This window comes from Canis lupus, chromosome 35 (assembly GCF_011100685.1).
Source record: "Canis lupus familiaris isolate Mischka breed German Shepherd chromosome 35, alternate assembly UU_Cfam_GSD_1.0, whole genome shotgun sequence".
Classification (NCBI taxonomy): domain Eukaryota; kingdom Metazoa; phylum Chordata; class Mammalia; order Carnivora; family Canidae; genus Canis; species Canis lupus.
The window spans coordinates 24,932,605-24,950,395 of NC_049256.1; the positions used below are offsets into that span (position 1 = coordinate 24,932,605).

Consider the following 17,791-nt stretch of genomic DNA (forward strand, 5'->3'; position numbering starts at 1 on the left):
TACACCCCTCCCAAGGACAAATTGTGGAAGTTTCACTGAGCCATAAAACCTGGTTCTGTCCTGTGGCTGCAGTGGAAAAAATTCCTAAATTCATTAGGAGAAATTTATTATTTAACTTTTGAAGGTCATTGGTAACAAGAAAATATTTTTAAATAAATAAGCCATTAAAAATGTGGGAAGGACTTTTTCCCACACAGAATGTGTGGAATGACTATTTCTGTCTTGGTCCTATCATTTTTTTCCTTATGGTGCTTTTTTCCTATTCTTAACTTACATAATTTGAGGGTATCCTCTTAAATTTGCATTTCCCATTTAGTTTATATTCTATTTAATTCCCTTGACTTGATGTGCTTTAGAAGATGGAATATACATACAGTGTTACCTAGCAGTGGGTCTCAATTCCTTATTTTCTAAATTTCACATGGTATATTCATCTGGCCACATAACTAGAGTGTTCAGCTTGCTGATAAATTTTTTCTGCTCTAAGGGCAATTTTACTTAGGTTCCTATTTCATTATTTTAGAATTTGTATTATTAACATAGTTACATTTTACTTTACCATTATAACAGTTATATGTGCCTCCGTATTCAATATTTTTATGTTTCACTAAAATAATTCATCTTTTAGGAATTCCTCATAATCTGAGAGAGTGCTGCTGAGATAACATCTGGGCTACTTCTTTGCCCAAATGTTTCTACAATTACTAATAATTTTAGTAGTTTTTAGTTTCAGGCATGTCAGGAATGATATTTGTTTTTAACTTTCAAAACCAAGGATCTGAGGTGCCCACTATTATTTTTCTAGTCCAGAAGGAAAGATAATGCTTTAAGTAGTTTCTTATTTATAAGCCATTGTTACCTGTTAAAGTTGGTGAATAAAATAATTGAGAACCCTCCAGATAAAATCCTATCATATACAAAGAGGCTAGCAAAGAAAGTCAGAAATATAATCCTACTTTTTCAAATAACATTCTAGTAGAGCTAATGATGGCAGATAATTTGCTATACAACTATGTAAACTTACAAGTGTATTTATTTACTCTATGTAGGAGGAATTGTCAAGTTTTTAAATAACTTGCTTGTCCAGTATATTGTAAAATGTTTCTTTAGTGTTTTTACTTTGTTTGCATCTTGAGGCAATCGAAGTTAACACAGGGTAATTATTCAGTAAGCTCTTAGGCTAACCCCCCAAAAAATAAGTATGTTATAGAAAATAAGGTTTTGTTTTGTTTTGTTTTTTTAGGAAATAGGTTTAAAATCAAAATTAACTCTACATGTCACGTTTTCTGCCAGAATTGTTTGGTCATGTGTGAGTTCAGAAAGAGTAAAGAAAATGTGAGTTAGTAATATGTATTTTGTTGCATTTATAAGTTATGTGGTTTAGGCTGAGAGTGTTGGCTAAGAAGGACTAGCTTAGCCACTATAAGGATGGTGTTTCATTGTGTAAACTTTGTTTTTGTATGATTGATTAGGGTTTTGTCATGTGAAAGAAAAAGGTGGTTCTTAAAGTGGGTGGGGTGAGAATAGAGGAGAAAATCATTTCTTTAAATTTATTTTTTATTAAGGTACAATTGACATATAACACTCTTTGTTTTATTTACTTTTTATTTTTTAAAAAAGATTTATTTATATATTTGGGAAAGGGAGAGAGTGCACATGAGCAGGGGTAGGGGCAAGAAGGAGAGGCAGAGAGAATCTTTTTTTTTTAAAGATTTATTTATGTATGTATGTATGTATTTATTCATTCATGAGAGACACGGACTCAAGAGATGCAGAGACATAGGCAGAGGGAGAAGCAGGCTCCTCGCAGGGAGCCCAATACGGGACTCAATCCGGGATCCCAGGATCACGATCTGAGCCGAAGGCAGGCACCCAACCGCTGAGCCACCCAGGCATCCTGAGGTATAGAGAGAATCTTAAGCAGGCTCCACGCCCAGCACTGAGCCCCACATAGGGCTCCATCCCAGGACCCTGAGATCATGACCTGAGCTTAAATAATGAGTCAGACAAACGGAGCCACCCAAGACCCTCTTTACTTATTTATTTTTTAATTAATTAATTAATTTATTTATTTATTTATTTATGATAGTCACAGAGAGAGAAAGAGAGAGAGGCAGAGACATAGGCAGAGGGAGAAGCAGGCTCCATGCACCGGGAGCCCGACGTGGAATTCGATCCGAGGTCTCCAGGATCGCGCCCTGGGCCAAAGGCAGGCACCAAACCGCTGTGCCACCCAGGAATCCCTACTTATTTATTTTTAATGTAACTCTACACCCAATGTGGGGCTCAAACTCATGACCCCCAAGATCAAGAGTCATAGGCTCTACTGACTGAGCCTGTCAGGTATCTTTTTTCTTTTTTTTTCTGTCAGGTATCTTGGTGTTGTTTTACTTTTAGGTATACAATATAATGATTTGATATATATACATATATATTGTAAAATGACGACAGTAAATTTAGTTAACATCTGTCATAACACATAGTTAACAAACTTTTTGTTCTTTGTGAGAACATTTATGATCTACTCTTAGGAACTTTCAGATATGCAGTAGGGTACTAACTATACTTAGAGCAGTGTATGTTACATTCCTAGGACTTGTGTATCTGATGATCAGAAGTCTGTACCATTTTTTTATTTTTATTTTTTTAAGATTTTATGTATTTATTTATGAGAGAGAGGCAAAGACATAGGCAGAAGGAGAAGCAGACTCCCTACAGGAAGCCCAATGCGGGACTCGATCCCAGGACCCCAGATTCACAACCTGAGCCAAAGGCAGATGCTCAACCACTGAGCCACCCCGGTGCCCCTGTACCTTTTTTTAAATTGCAGGTTATATTTTAAAATTGAGATGCAGAACCACCATCAGGAGCAAAGGGCAAAACTATGCTGCAAGCATACCCAACACGGGATGGTTTCCATTTTATAAAAATGTTCCTGTTGCTGTGATCTAAGAAGCATAAATAGAGGTTTCCCAGAACCAGGCTCATAGGATGGCCTGAGTTAGAAGGGTGGTTTTTTTCTGGTTCTGACCACCATGGAGGCAAGCATTGAGGACTGTTCCTGACTGAGCACCTGCTGAATGGTGGGGGGAGCAGGGCCTTAGGTATGAGTGGGTAACAGAGAAACATGGGATGGAGCTCTCTATAAAAGAGCAATACATGGGCAGAATTTGAAAATAGCATTTTTTTGTTCCAACTAATTCCTTCATCATTGTTTTAACTCAGCTAATTACTTGTTAAGGAGCAGAAAACCAGAGCTGAGTTTACTGTTAGTTTAATGGGAAAGAACATTTGTGTGGAGAAAGTGCACATCAGTGGATTTGTACTGTAATGATTTTCCCAATACCCTCAGCCTGACCATCGATCCCAAGCCACCCACAGTGTACGCCGTGGCAGCTCTTCTGAGTGCAGGGATCCCTTTCCTAAAGAGAATCCATTTTCTCAGCTTTGGACTTTATACCCTAAGCCAGTGGCACAAATCCAGAGCTAATTTGAAAATTAGTTTCACCTTTTAAAATTACCCCTCCTATCATCTCTCAAAATCAAAGTGGCAAATCACTTGTATTTCTCATTGATATCTATTACCAAATATCCAGGTCCTCACATGGTGCTATTTTAAAAAGGTCTGAAGAACGTATTTGCAAGGGAGAGAGATTTAATCTGTTTTGGTTTTCTGAATGAATGAATGAACGAATGAATGAATGAATGTGTACATATTCCTTGGCAGCATTTCCGGCTTAAGTGATCCTGAAAGATAGGACACAGGTTAAGTATTGTGTGAAAGGGTCCCAGAAGAACAAGTGCATCCATGCATGGATACAGCCTTTCCCACATGGAACTGTGAGCCTCCAGCAGGTAGAATTTGTGCCATACACACAGCAAGAGCACTGTTGAGTGTGATGCTGTAAGTTTACTATTACCTAAAATGTTTATTGATACCCCAGAGCCCTGTGACACTTTGCCTAGGGCATTCCAAAGAAACTTGGACTCATTACCAACCTCCTCCTTAGCAATTCTACTTACAGATTCAGGATCCTGGCAGTTTTTGCCTATGATGTTCATGACATCTGCTAAATCTATTTTTGAACATTTCTTTAACAAACTTAGTAGGCAATCTGGGCATCTCTTTTTTTCCCCCTACCCCCAGATATCTTGTCTCATGTTTTCTTCCATTTCTCTTTGGTCCAAAAGTCAGTTCCATTTCAATCCTTATATCTCTTTAAAGAACGAGGAGTTATAATCACACTAAGGAAGGTTTAGTGCTATAAATTAGAGGTAGAAATTTATATTAGTTGAGTTCAAGGATTGCCTTTTTGAAGATGGAAACAATCATCTATGTGACTGATTTCTTTATTTAAAAAACTTTTCAAAAATATTTTATTTATTTATTTATTTGATACAGAGCATGAGCAGGGGGAAGAAGGAGAAGAGCAGGGGCAGAAGGAGAAGCAGACTCCCCACTGAGCAGGGAGCCTGATGCAGGGCTCAATCCAGGACCTTGTGATCATGACCTGAGCCGAAGGCAGATACTTCACCCGCTGAGTCACCCAGGTGTCCCAATAGACTGATTTCCTAAACTTACTCTTTGACCAAGTGAGGGCTGAAATAAGGATGAATGAGTGGTGTGACAGGCCCTGATACCCACTGGGGGGGATGTCTGAGACCTTCTCATCAATCTTAGTTTCATAATTGTTGAAGGAGAAGGCAGTTTTCTTTAAATAAAAGGGCAGAGTTGCAAAACTGTCTTCAATCAAATTATTCTCTTTTTCTTTTAGCTAGAAAGAAACTCAGAGGGGGTGCCTGGGTGGCTCAGTGGTTGAGCACCTGCCATTGGCTCAGGCTTTGATCCCAGGGTCCTGGCATCGAGTCCCGCATTGAGCTCCCTGCAGAGAGCCTGTTTCTCCCTCTGCCTATGTCTCTGCTTCTCTCTCTGTGTCTCAAGAATCAATAAATAAAATCTTTAAAAAAAGAAAAAAACTCAGAGGTTATCTAGTTCATATGATGGGAATCACGGGGTGGGGGTGGGGGTGGCGGTCAGGGGAGGAGGGCCTGGATAGAATGAGAGCCATCAGAATAACCTGCAGACTTCCAGCCTGTGTCCACTCTCATAGCCCCAGAGATTCTGATGTCACTTTACTCCAAGGAGAAAATCAGATGGTTTAAAAAGTCGTGTTCATTTCTTTAACACACAGATGAAGTCCCTATAATGTGCCAGGTGCTATTCTTCACTCTTTATGAAGAGTAAGCAGTTCAGTCCTTAAACAATCACCTATGAATGGTAGATATCATTGCTATCTTGTGTCTATAAGTGGGGAAACTGAGGCATAGAACAGTTAAGAACAAGTGGGGAAACAAGGCATAGAACAAGTTAAGCAACTTGTCCAAGTGACCTGAGGTCACCCAAAGGCAGGCAGTTTGGTATCATAGTATATGGATGTCATATATGGCATATTTCTTACATCCAGAATTAAATCTTGAGTTAGATTTAATTAGACTTGCATTGCTTTGTGTAACACGTCTGCTTACTAATTCCAGATTAAATTGACATGTGAACAGGAACCCAAATGAAAGACATGTGCTGTATAAACATAACCTAAGCCTTCAGGTTTTAAACGTTATTGGAAACCACTGGGTCAAAAATCTGACATGCTCAATTGGTAGACTTGAATCTGCCCACTTTGGGCTTACCTGGAATATTACTTGCCTTTCCATGTGCTATTTTGTTGGTGACAGTGATTAATTAGCTTTCCTACATACTTAAAATCCCAACACACATGCCTTCTATGTCATGCTGAAACGTGTATTTACTTAGCCTCTTGATTGTCCGTAGACCATCTGTTCTTTCCTGCAATCAGGTGCTCTTAGGAAATCAATATTCCCAGCTGTCTCTTTCAACTTCACTTTGTCATTGGCCTTTGGGGTATTGAAGGATGCTGTTTGCATTCTACTGATTAGTTATTTCTCAGTATTTAATTTATCATTATATATAGTTTACCACCTTTAAAAAATCACAGAAGCTCAGCATTTAGGATCCCATGCCAAGTGGGTGAAGAGCCAGTGTCTGCTCTGTAGTATAACTAACTCACTAATTGTGTGTAATTCTTTCATTTATTTTAATGAGTGTCATACCAGTTTTAAATCAAAAGATATTCATGCAAAGGAGCAGTTCATCTACTTACTGCTGTTTCTTTGGAAAAGAATTTTAAAAGGCTTGAATTATTAGTACATCTTGTGAATCCTTTTTTCAATGAGAAAATAACAATTATTTTCCCTTAAATTCAGCCTCAAATTTTAATATATAATTTTTTAAGCTTTTTTTTAAAAAAAAGTTTTTATTTATTTGAGAGAGCATGAGAGAGAGAGAGAGAGAACACGAGTGGAGGGGGAGAAGCAGGCTCCTTGTTGAGTGGGGAGACTGACCTGGGCTTGATCCCAGGACCTCGGGACCATGACCTGAGTCAAAGGCAGATGCTTAACCAACTGAACCACCTAGGTACCCCTAATTTTTAAGCCTTTTAATACAGATTAAAATGTAGTGAAGATCTGTTTGTCTTGGTCAAAATACTTTTTAAAAACAAATCCCCTCAAAAAAAAACCCCACCCCACTTTCAAGTATCAGCAGTTATTAGTTGAACTAATCTATTAACAACAGTACCAAGTATAGTTCATTGAGTCGATACCTCATGTAAATTAGTTGCACTGTGTTCAAGCCCTATTGGCTTCTTCTTATGATTTTATTTATTCTGTAATGTCATTTCCTTATTGATATCATTATGGGAAATGGAGGTTTGACTTTATAACCACTGGAAAGCAGCCCAAGAAAACCTCTTAATTTCCACATTTTAATTTTCAAACCTATAGCACAATCTGTATAGTTCAGCCAGAGCAGGTAGTGTGTTTCTCAAAGTTCTAGTAATTTTTGTGGCAGTCCTTTGTGGAAATGCCAGGGGTACCCTGCAAATCCCTAAAGAGGCTGCCATTCCCTGGCGGCTGACAGTTTTCTTAATCTTCTAATTTTTAACTGGCACCATAAAATAACTTAGAACATTAACTAGTTGTGACTAGTCAGGGCATTCCAAAACCAGCATCAAAACTGGGCATCTGACTTGCAGAGGATATCATGATTCTTCTGAGCTCTATTCTAACATGTAATGGTAAATATAAAAGATAATTTTGGTTTCCCTCATGAATTAAATTAAGCAAATGACCCTAATAGCCTGTGGATTGATGAAACAAACCAAAACCATACCATTGTTTACATGGGGGGGGGGGGGGTTATAGATGACAGAGGAGTTACTTATACTTCCTTAAACAGGACATTTTCTAGTAAAGTGCTAACTAGCTAAGTCCCTTATAAGCAATCACAGATTTAGTAACTCCTGGGATAGTACAGTAGAACCAGTATTTGGTAATTTCTCTAAAATCAGTTCCACTTTGCAACTTTAGTAACCTCATGTTTGTGGACTATGCGCATTTGTTTTGACAACCTCTTCCTTCCATCAGAAAGCTCCAGATTATCACTGCTTGCCAGTGGAGACCAAAGGTCAGATCCCTGCAGGATGAAAGATGTCCTCTTTAAGGACTGTATTCAAATCGTGAAAGAACACAGTGTCTTTGGATACTAAGTATGTGTGTATATATGTTTGTGTCTGTCTAAAGAAGAAGGAAGTGGGCGGTCCTTCAAGGGGGCTTGCTTACCCTGGGAGAGAGACAGAGACAGGAACAAGGTATCTGCTGGCACAGGAGCCCAGGGAGGATACAGGAGCATTTCTCATTCATGAACTCTTAGCTGGTTATGAGCTATCGAATGACTCTTTGAACTAAAAATATAGACTAGCAGGCCATTTATTCATTTAATAGATGCTTATTGTTCATCCACTGTGTACGATATTCCCAGCTTCTTGCTGGAAATGGAAGGCAAAGAAACCAAGACATCCCCCACCAAGTTTGCTCTGCTGAAAGGCAGAAGTGGCAAAGCCAGTTTCCACAGCACTACCATCCGTGTAAATCCCACACATGTATTTGCTTAGGTTTGGAAAGATGGGAGTCTGCCACCGAAATGAGGTCATCCAGAAAGGCTTGAATTAGTACAGAATGCATCTTGGAATCCTCTGTCACATCCCACAGGTGACTCATCAAATCAATGGGATGGTTTTGACCAGGAGTTTAAAGACACTCCTCAGAAATGAAACATTAAGTGTGAATATGAAGTACCAGATTACATTGCGTGTTTGCTTCAGTTATACACACATGTACATCCATTAGGTTGTGACATAAATACATTCCATATACAAGGCAGGTCAGTCTGGGGCTCCTGGCTGGCTCAAGTTATTGAAGCATCTGCCTTTGGCTCAGGTCATGATCTCAGGGTCCTGGGACCCAGCCCTGTGTCAGGCTCCTTGCTCAGTGGGAAGTCTGCTTCTATGTCTCCCTGCCCTCCTCTCATGCTCTCTCTTGTTATCTCTTTCCCTCTCTCTCAAATAAATAGATAAAATATTTTTTAAAAAGTGTTCAGGGGCTACAGAAGTATAGTTTCTTGTATGCAGCCTTAATTTGGGCTTTGTTTCTTTTACTTCTTGGTCCTGATTTACTCCTTCCCTCCCACACAAATTTTGCTGTTCTCAGTGGGTCTCAGCTCATTTTTGGCTTGAGGCGGTTGTACATGAATAGAGTGACATGTTAGATGTGGTGGGAGAGTGCTCTGCGAGGGTGTGTGGTTTGCCCTGGAAGCAGAGAAGGGGTGCCCAGCCCACCTTGGGGGAAGGGTGTTTTCAAGGAAGGCATCCTGGAGGAAGGTTCTGAGCATCATGCCTGGCACACAGTGGGCCCTCGGTGACTATTGGGACAGTGAAAGATGGTATTTGAAGAGAGGTTGGCTGGGAGAATGAGTAAGTAAATGTAGCAGAGAGGAGTGTACACAGAGGCTCAGACTGAGGGGAGAACATCCAGGTTGAGGGACTCTTGTGGTATTATGGTATGGCAGGGATAGAGGGGTGTGACAAAGAGGCTGGAGGCCATATCACAGTCTTGTAGAGCTCACAAAGATCTCTTAGCTTGTTTATATATTGTTTATTTTTTAAAAGATTTTATTTATTTGAGAGAGAGAACAAGTAGGGGGAGGGGCAAAGGGTGAGGGAGAATCAGACTCCCCACTGATCAGGGAGCCCAACATGGGGCTCAATCCCAGGACCCTGGGATCATGAACTGAGCCCAAGGCAGACTCTTAACCAACTGAACCGCCTAGGTACCCTTAGCCTATTCCTTAACAAAATCAAAATCTAACGTAAATGGTTTTTAGCTTTGACCTTTGATGCATATTTTGCCGAAAATTCTCCTACTGACTTTCATACTGAAAACCACACTTGGAAACTAGACCAAAAACAAATGACTTCTACACTCCAGATATAACTGCATTTCTTTTATAAATTTTAGTTTCAGTTGTGTAACCTCATTCATATAGTTGCTTCTTGGAGTTATACATGTACTGCTTTCCTTGAGAAACTACTTAGGTGGCACCTTTAGTAATGTATAGGTAAAGTGAGTGAACAGAGTTAAAGAGAGGTTAAAAAATAACACAAGAAAGTTATAGCAAAGTTCAGGATCAGTTCCTAGTTATGCCTGCATGGTGCTCTGTTCTGCTTGTTGGGTAAGGGGGAGCCTTAGCCAAACTCATGCCAGAGCTTCAGACCTAACATCTGATTATCAAAATTGATCTACATGACCATTTTTCTGGCTCAGAAGACCACCTAATCAGAGCTGAGCTCTAGGGTGGATACCTGCAACCAAGCAGCTTCAAATCTACTCCAGCCCTTGAGCAAGTACTCTGTTGAAATCTCCAAAGGCCATACCCAATTGACATGGCCAAATGGTCTTGTTCTAAAACAGACATTAGAGCATTCTCTGTCACAGCCTTGGCAAAACCACAGAAATTCTTCTCATTGTGTACTATGTGGCCTTGACTACCCAGGTAACTGAATAAATTGACCACCTGTATGCAGTTATTTGATACTGAAATCTTAAACGTTCGAAAGGTATTTGTGTAGGGTTTGCTATATAGTTAATATTGAACAACAGGTAAAGACTGTACCCATGTGCTCTAGAAAGCCAGTCTTCTTTAGCTATAATACAACACCATAGTGGGCACATTAAGGAGTGTCTAATAGACTGTTTATCTAAGTGTTCTCTGTAGCTTGGGTTGCATATAGTTAACTCACTTTAAAATGAAACCAAAGCCGATGAAAAATCACAAGGGGCAAAAAAGATCACCTTGTTTTTTGACATATTTCCTCATAGATGAAGCAGACTGTGTTAATAAGGATGACTGAAGGCTGTGAGCAAATAATTATCAAAGGAATGGATCTGTAATTTAGAGATGACTTAAGAATCCATTCTCTTTTAAGAATCTCACTGGAGAGTCTATTCAGAAGGGATGTTGAACCAAACATGACAAAGATCTTGGTTTCCAAACCAGATCGGGTTTTTACAGAGTTTGGGTGGTAAGCCATCTTTACCTTAAGTTCAGTCTGAGGTTGAAGATGTAGGACAAGGAGTTTGAAGAGTCAGTCTTAAAAGAACTTGGAGATCCAGTCAGAACCACATCTCCTGATTGCTGATTGACCACTACAGCCCTTCAACCACCATCTATTCTTTTTACTAGCACCAGTGGGATTTACTGGACTTAAGATTTTTAAACCAGTAGTAGAGTAAATTTTTAAAGGATTTAAAGCCTTTTTTTTTAAGCTTTCTTTTTTTTTTTAAGTAGGCTCTATGCCCAGTGTGGTACCAATGCAGAGCTTGAAAAACTCATAACCCTGAGATCAAGAGTCAGATGCTTACTTAACCAACTGAGCCACCCAGGTGCTCCATTTTGTTATAGGATTGAATCTGGTTTTTGGTGGTGGTGGTAGGAACGATTAATCTTTGTCATCTTTATAGGGCTAAAATCCTATGGACAGAGTAAATGTGTTACATTAAGCATTTTAGGCTAAGTTTGATTATTCATCTTGGTGACACTGAGCCCTGATGTCCATTCCAAAGGCGAATTTTTTAAGTCTCCCGATTGCCTCATTCCTGCCTTCCATTTTCACATGGACTTTCCAAAGATCTAGACTTAAATATCTCTCTTAAAGGTAATACTTGGTGAAGACTCCCTCATTATTTATTTATTCTTTTGCAATTAAAAAAGGCAAATTGTTACTCAACTTTTCATGACTATTAGAATAACATTGTGCTTAATAGTGCAGTAAAATGCAAAGCATTGCACTTAATAGTGCAAATAAACTTTGCTTTTTTATAATAACACTGCAAGGGGACCATACCTGGTACTTGTGTTCATAAGCATCATGCTTCTGTGCCCAGCAGCACCAACACGGGCTCTCAAGGTAAAATACTTGCTTGAAAGCAGTACCAAGTGCTTTCATTCTTTGGACAGCCCTTAAGGAAAATGCATTAAATTATAGCTACTTTTTTAAAGCTACTTTTTTTATAGCTACTTTTTCACATTCAAGTATGAAACTTCACTTTGGCATCAGTTGCAAGAAGAGTTCAAATGATTGAAAAGTGAGCCATTAACTGTTTCCTGGAGAAAACAGGACAGAGCTAAGAAGATAAAGATTTTTAATTTTCTCGCATCAAAAAAAAAAAAAAAAAACACAGATCTGGAAGCTAAGGAAGGGATCCACATTAATGTACAAATCATTCCTTGCTGTGACTTTCACAATAGCCTCTCATCAGGGCTGCTCTCTGAATGCTTTTGTTTTAACACCGTGATGCCATTTTAACTTTTATATGAAATGAGACTTTGGGTGTTATAAGTTATATGTTATAACTTATAAGTTAATAAGGGTGATATGAATAGCTGAATTTAATGTTGTGTTCACTGGGAAATAGCCCCACTAAATCTCACTAAATCTCTACGTATTGTTCTTCTTTTGTCCACAGATTTATTGCAGCTGTCTCAGAGTTATGGCTTATGTACCCCTACCCTCCCTAGAGTTTAAAACTTGTTCCTGTCCAACCATCATTATAGAAGGGATTAGGCAATCTTTTTTTTTCTCATTGAGCTCTACACCAGCTCAACTTTTTAAAAATAGAAATGCATAGAAATTACTTTTTAAAAGTGCACAGAAAAGCACAAGGTGAGCCTAGCATATGTTGTATCAAAAAGCAAGGATTGGCTCCAACTCCAATGGGATCATTTCAAAGGCTACAAAGTCCAGATTGAAATGGCTTCCCCTGGGACACTCTGGCACCAAAAAGAATAAGGACAGTAATAGTTTATGATACATTGAATTAATTTTTAAGAATCCACAAGTCCATAGCAATACCAAGAAAATAAAAGAGGAGAGGATACAGAGGACTTTTTAAGGAATAGTTGATCTTTGCAGGGAAACAGTACCTAATAAATGTAGGAATGATGATAGAAGCGGAAAGGTACAATTTGGTAGCCTCTGTTGTATTCATTCATTCAGGCAAGGATTGTTGATGGTTGTTTGAAAATGGGGCCATCACCATGAAACAAAAGTATCACTTCAAAGATGTATTATTAATTACCAAGGGAAAATGTAACCTTATAAGGAAGTGGTTGGAAGTCCCAACCTAACCAAATGACCAACCTTAGTGTTACCAACAGTGGAACAACCTGATGTGGGTGCCACCTGTGATTCAGCCATTAGTTCACAGCATCATCTGTGTGGCAGTGGTGGGGGGACGAGGGGGGGTGATGGCTCGCCTGAATCCAATCTCCAGGTAAATGGAGAATATGGGAAAGTCTGTGAAACAATTGACCTGAATTGCTCAAGAAAGAATCATGGAAAAGAAAAGTAGGATTGGTCATGGGGAGAGGAAGACACCCTAGGAAGAGAAACTCAGGAGACATAGGACACACTGTGGTGAGTTCTTCCTTACATCCTGCATCCAACAGGCAGGGGCGCTCCAAGGCATTTGAGGGACAACTGGGGAAATTTGAATACGGAGCATAGTGTGTACATTAGAAACTGTAGAATTGCTATTAATAGGTGTGATCATCGTGTATGGTTCTGTAGGAGAAAGTGTTCTTGCGGGAGTATTTGAAAGTGAAATGTCAAGATGTCAAAAACTTTAAAATGATTCAACCAAAAATGTGCGTGCATATGTGTTAGAGACAGGGAGGGAGAAAGAAAGAAATTAAATGAAGTAATGTGACAAAATGTTAATAATTAAGGGACCTATGTCAAGAGCACACATGTCTTATACTATTTGTTTTGAAATTTGAGAATAGAATACATAGTTGGCTGGAGGAGAGCAGGTATATGTAGGTGAAGAGCTTATTGGTTGAAGAAGTGGACGCATGAGCCATGAGGGTCCATGAGGAAAGTTTTTATCAGTTCAACATGAAATGGGAAAATAAGGACAATAGAAAAAATTTTTCATGAAAATAAATATATCTAATTTCAGGGATTCATCTTTAAAATAGATCATGTACTTCCATTTTTATGTTTGTGCCCTAGTCTATAAACTCTGTGTTGTGGGGGAGGGGCACTGGATTAAAGCTGTAGTTCAGTTCACTCAATCTCTGTGCTTTGATAGAAGGAAGTGCTAAAATCACTACCAAGACATTTGTATAAATAGAGTAAACCCCATCAAGGTTCATGATAATTTTTTTTAACCTCTCACATGTGAGTTTCTTGGTAAACAAGATGAAGAAGGTAGACATGGTGCCAAGTTTTTGTTTTAATTTGGCTTTTTGGAGCTACTAAATGTTAAGATGGTTTCTCCTCTTGAAACACGGCACAGCAGTCATAATGCTTATAAAATACTTGCACATAAAAAACAACCCTGAGTTGCTTGTGTGTGTGTTTTTTTTTTAAGTAGGCTCCATGCTCAGCATAGAGCGCATTGAGGGGCTGAACTCACATGCATGAGAACAAGAGTTGGATGCTTAACTGGCCACCCATGCGCCCCAGCAGTATATTTTTTTGATACCAGAATGTAAACTCTAGGAGCCCAGAGACCCAACTTTACCTTATTTACTGCTATGCCATTCTCAAGATTGCCTGGTAAGCTGTAGGTGCTCAGTAAATATTTGTTGAATCTTAAATAATATAAAATGTTCCTGATAAAGTGGTAGCCTCCTTCCACCGCTACCAACAATCTCTCTTCTCCTCCTTCCCTTACCACTGTCATGGGTTGGGACACTTCCTGTTTATTTTGTATGTTCAGACATACATGGATTCATGAACAATATTTAGTGTTATTTTGTATGGTTTAGAATTTACATAAGTGGCATCATGCCGTGCATATTTTTCTAAAACTTGTATTTTTCATTCACTATTATCTTTTGAGATTTGTTCATGTTGTTACACATAAAACTTTTTTTCCTCTTTTAAAACTGCTGTTCCATCATTTTGCTGTATTTCATTTGAGTTATCCATTTCCCTATCAAAGCTTTTAGATTGTTCCCAGCTTTTGGCTCTTATAAGCCTACTGCTTACACATGCATCCTCACCCCCCAGTCATTATCTTGGGAACAGGAAATGGAAAGATGATAGAATCACTATTGTTCATAATCACTACCAGTTATAGAAGCACTGTGAGGCTATTGAATGGCACTATTAGCAGTTAATATTCATTTTATCTTATTTAATCTTCACAACAAATTATTTTACGAACTAGAAAACTAGTCTTGGGGGCGCCTGGGTGGTTCGGTTGGTTAAGCATCTGCCTTCAGCTAGGGTCATGATCTCAAGGTCCTGGGATAGAGCCCTGCATTGGGCTTCCTGCTCAGCGGGGAGTCTGCTTCTCCCTCTCCCTCTGCCCTGCGCACACCACCCCCCGCCCCCCACCCCAGTTCATGCTCTATCTCAAGTGTGTAGCCATTCTGAACCTGGGACCTGCCCCTGTGGGGATCTTGACCCCAGACGACAACTGCCAGGCCTCTTAGAGGCCCCTACGCCACCCTCAGAGGTCTCCTATGAAGCTGGAGTTCTCTGGAGTCCATACAAGAGAAAGAGGAGGAGCCTTTCTGTTCATGTCTCCCCTCAGCTCTACCACCTTGGGGCATCGGTTTTTCTCCTCATCCTCTCTCCTCCTTACTCTTGGACAAATAAACAGCCTATGAGCACATAGACAAACAACAACAACAACTTGACATTACAAAAACATTGGCCAAAGTCCCACAACCCCATAAGTGACAGATTCAGGATTAGAGCTCTGTTCTTAGATGCCAAAGCCTTGCACATGAGACATACTCTGAAGAGAAGATAAGCTCTTAACACTCACTGGTCCTCCTCTTGTCCTAGTGGGAGTAGTTAGTCAATATAGTTAACTGAGTTGCAAAAAGTGTGCCAAAGGAGCAGAGGAATGAACTAATGATCTTCTTTCCATTGAAAAGTTGAGTCATCTGTTGCCATGGTTTCCCTCTTCATAGGAATTTTTTTTTTTTTTTTTTTTTTTTTTGGCTTGCCTGTCATTCTAGGAGTTGAACCAATTGAAAGGTCCCTCACCTTCACATATAATGATCTTTAGGTGGATAATTGGGACAGAGCACTTGTCTTGTTGAACTAACCTTTCATAAAAAGAAGGGAAGTCTAAGATTATCCATGAGACTTAACCACCAGCTGTAACTCACTCGTGTACGTATCCATAATCATATCCTTAAGGAAACTTTCAAGAGGATGTGGATTTAAAAGGGGAAGCAGGAGTCTTTATTTCAGGCAATTCAGGAATATTTAAAAATGTATTTTTACTTTTTCTCCTTTATCTAGCAAGGCTGTTTTCAATCTAATTTACTGAATCCTAAAATGAGATCTATTTGAAGAAAATTACCTAATAAAGTATGAAATTAGTCTGGAGACTGAGACTTTTTTGGCACATTGCTGATGGAAGCTTTCCTGATAAGCAGATAATATGCTAATGATAACGGTGATGTTGGTGATGGCTGTGGGGAATGCCTTTGACTGGTGTGCCACCTGTTTTTTTTTTTTAAGATTGTATGTATGTATGAATTTAGAGAGCATGCACATGTGAATAGGAGAAGGTCAGAGGGAGAAGAAGAGAGGGAATCCCAAGCAAACACCCCACTGAGCACAGAGCACAAAGCAGGGCTCCATCCCAGGATCCTGAGATCATGACCTGAGCCAAAGTCAGATGCTCAACTAACTGAACCACCCAGGTCCCCCTGTGCCACCTTTTTTCTAAAGAGACCCAGACTGTTCATATTCCCAGATTGGACCCATTATTTCATTGTGTTGTGTATTGAGAAAAATTGGCACAGAAACAATCAGAAATTTGAAAAAAAGAGCCCAGTTAGATGGAGGAGGTAGCTTTCGTCAGGGTGTGTTTTCAGGAAATTTGGAAAAGATACCCCCAACTCCCCTACCCCTCAATACTTTGCTTTCACAAAACCTGACGTTCAATAGCTGAACTTTTTTTTGTTGTTATGTTTTTTTAAACTCTTTTATAAATTTTCATGACATTAAGAAGATGATCTAACAACTGTTGATGATCAGTGAGATTTAAAAAATTATTTCATTAGAAATTTAAAGTAAAATATAAGGTATAAGGTATCATTGGCCTTGATAACACTGTGCATAGGTAACTGTTTTAGAACCTGGCATCAACTCCTTTCCTGAAAAGCTTTGGCAACAGAAGGAGAAAGAAAATTCAAAGCTACTTCATCCTAAAGTGCATTGGGGAGCATAGGATAATACAGAAAGCCCCCCAGAGGAAATGCTTCTACATGGCTGGAGATACACCTTTACCACATTGTTGCTGAGACCATCAGTTTGGCCCAAGAACCAAAACCTGCATGGGGTTGTCCAATGTCTGCCTAGTGTTCTGTCTGCAATGTGCTTCGGGGCTGGTGATGTCTTCATTCCCCAAGTGGGGTCAGTATCTCATGGGATTTGTAGATGGCATTCTGTATGCTCTTAACAGAAGAGGTAACAGGTCTATGAGTTTCTGCTATTTTCAAGCTATAATTGTGCTTCTGCTTATAAAAAGCTAGATTGGCTGTGTTAAGCCAATAATATTTTTTTTGGCCCCTTCTTATTTCCTCTGCTATGGAGGCTTTTTATGGAGCTTTTCTGCTTGTGAACCATGTCTCTCCCTCCCCTTTTCTTGTAATGCTGTTGCTTTATCTCTCTTCCATTCATATTTTTTTCCTTCCTTTTTGCTGCATGGAGACTCTCTGCTGTACAAGTGTAAGTATTTTTTGGTGGCTCTGCAGTTTCTGGCTGTACTAGTTTACATTCTCATGCTCCATCTGCTTGTGTGCTGCCTGGCTAGTCTCCCCGTAGACTTGGTGTCGTCATCTGTCTGTGGATCCCGCATGAAACAGGCAGCAACTTGAGACAAGATTGGATTTTACAAGATGGTTCAGCTAGCAAAACAGGCAATGAATTTAAAGTATCCTTGCTGTGCCTAAAAGCAAGCAGAGTGTTGATGAAGAGGGTACCAACCCTTCAAGAGAGGAAAAGTGGTTTTTCCCTTCATTTCCCTTCATGAAAAAAATAAAATAAAATAAAAAGTGTGATTACTTAAATGTCCAGATTTTTTTTTTTTCCTGGTTCATGCTTCTCAGGACTGTAGAAAATTGGCATCAGGATTTGCTTCTTGTATTAGAAGAATTTTCCCAATCCATTTCCCAACTGTTTTGTTTTTTTTTTTAACCAACCATGTTTTTGTTTTGGTTTGTTTGTTTGTTTTAACCTCATGGAAAAGAACATTAGGGATTCTAGAGCTCGGAGCGAGAATGTTATTATTCTTTGCACGAACTTGATAAAATGAACAAGGCAACTTCTCCATCCTGTTT

At 39.3% G+C, this 17,791-nt stretch overlaps 1 protein-coding gene across 4 annotated transcripts in view; it reads left to right on the forward strand.

The window, feature by feature from the left end:
- CARMIL1 (capping protein regulator and myosin 1 linker 1) overlaps window positions 1-17,791 on the forward strand; it is a 312,127-nt gene that overhangs the window by 249,573 nt on the left and 44,763 nt on the right. The gene's annotated exons all lie outside the window — the stretch shown is intronic.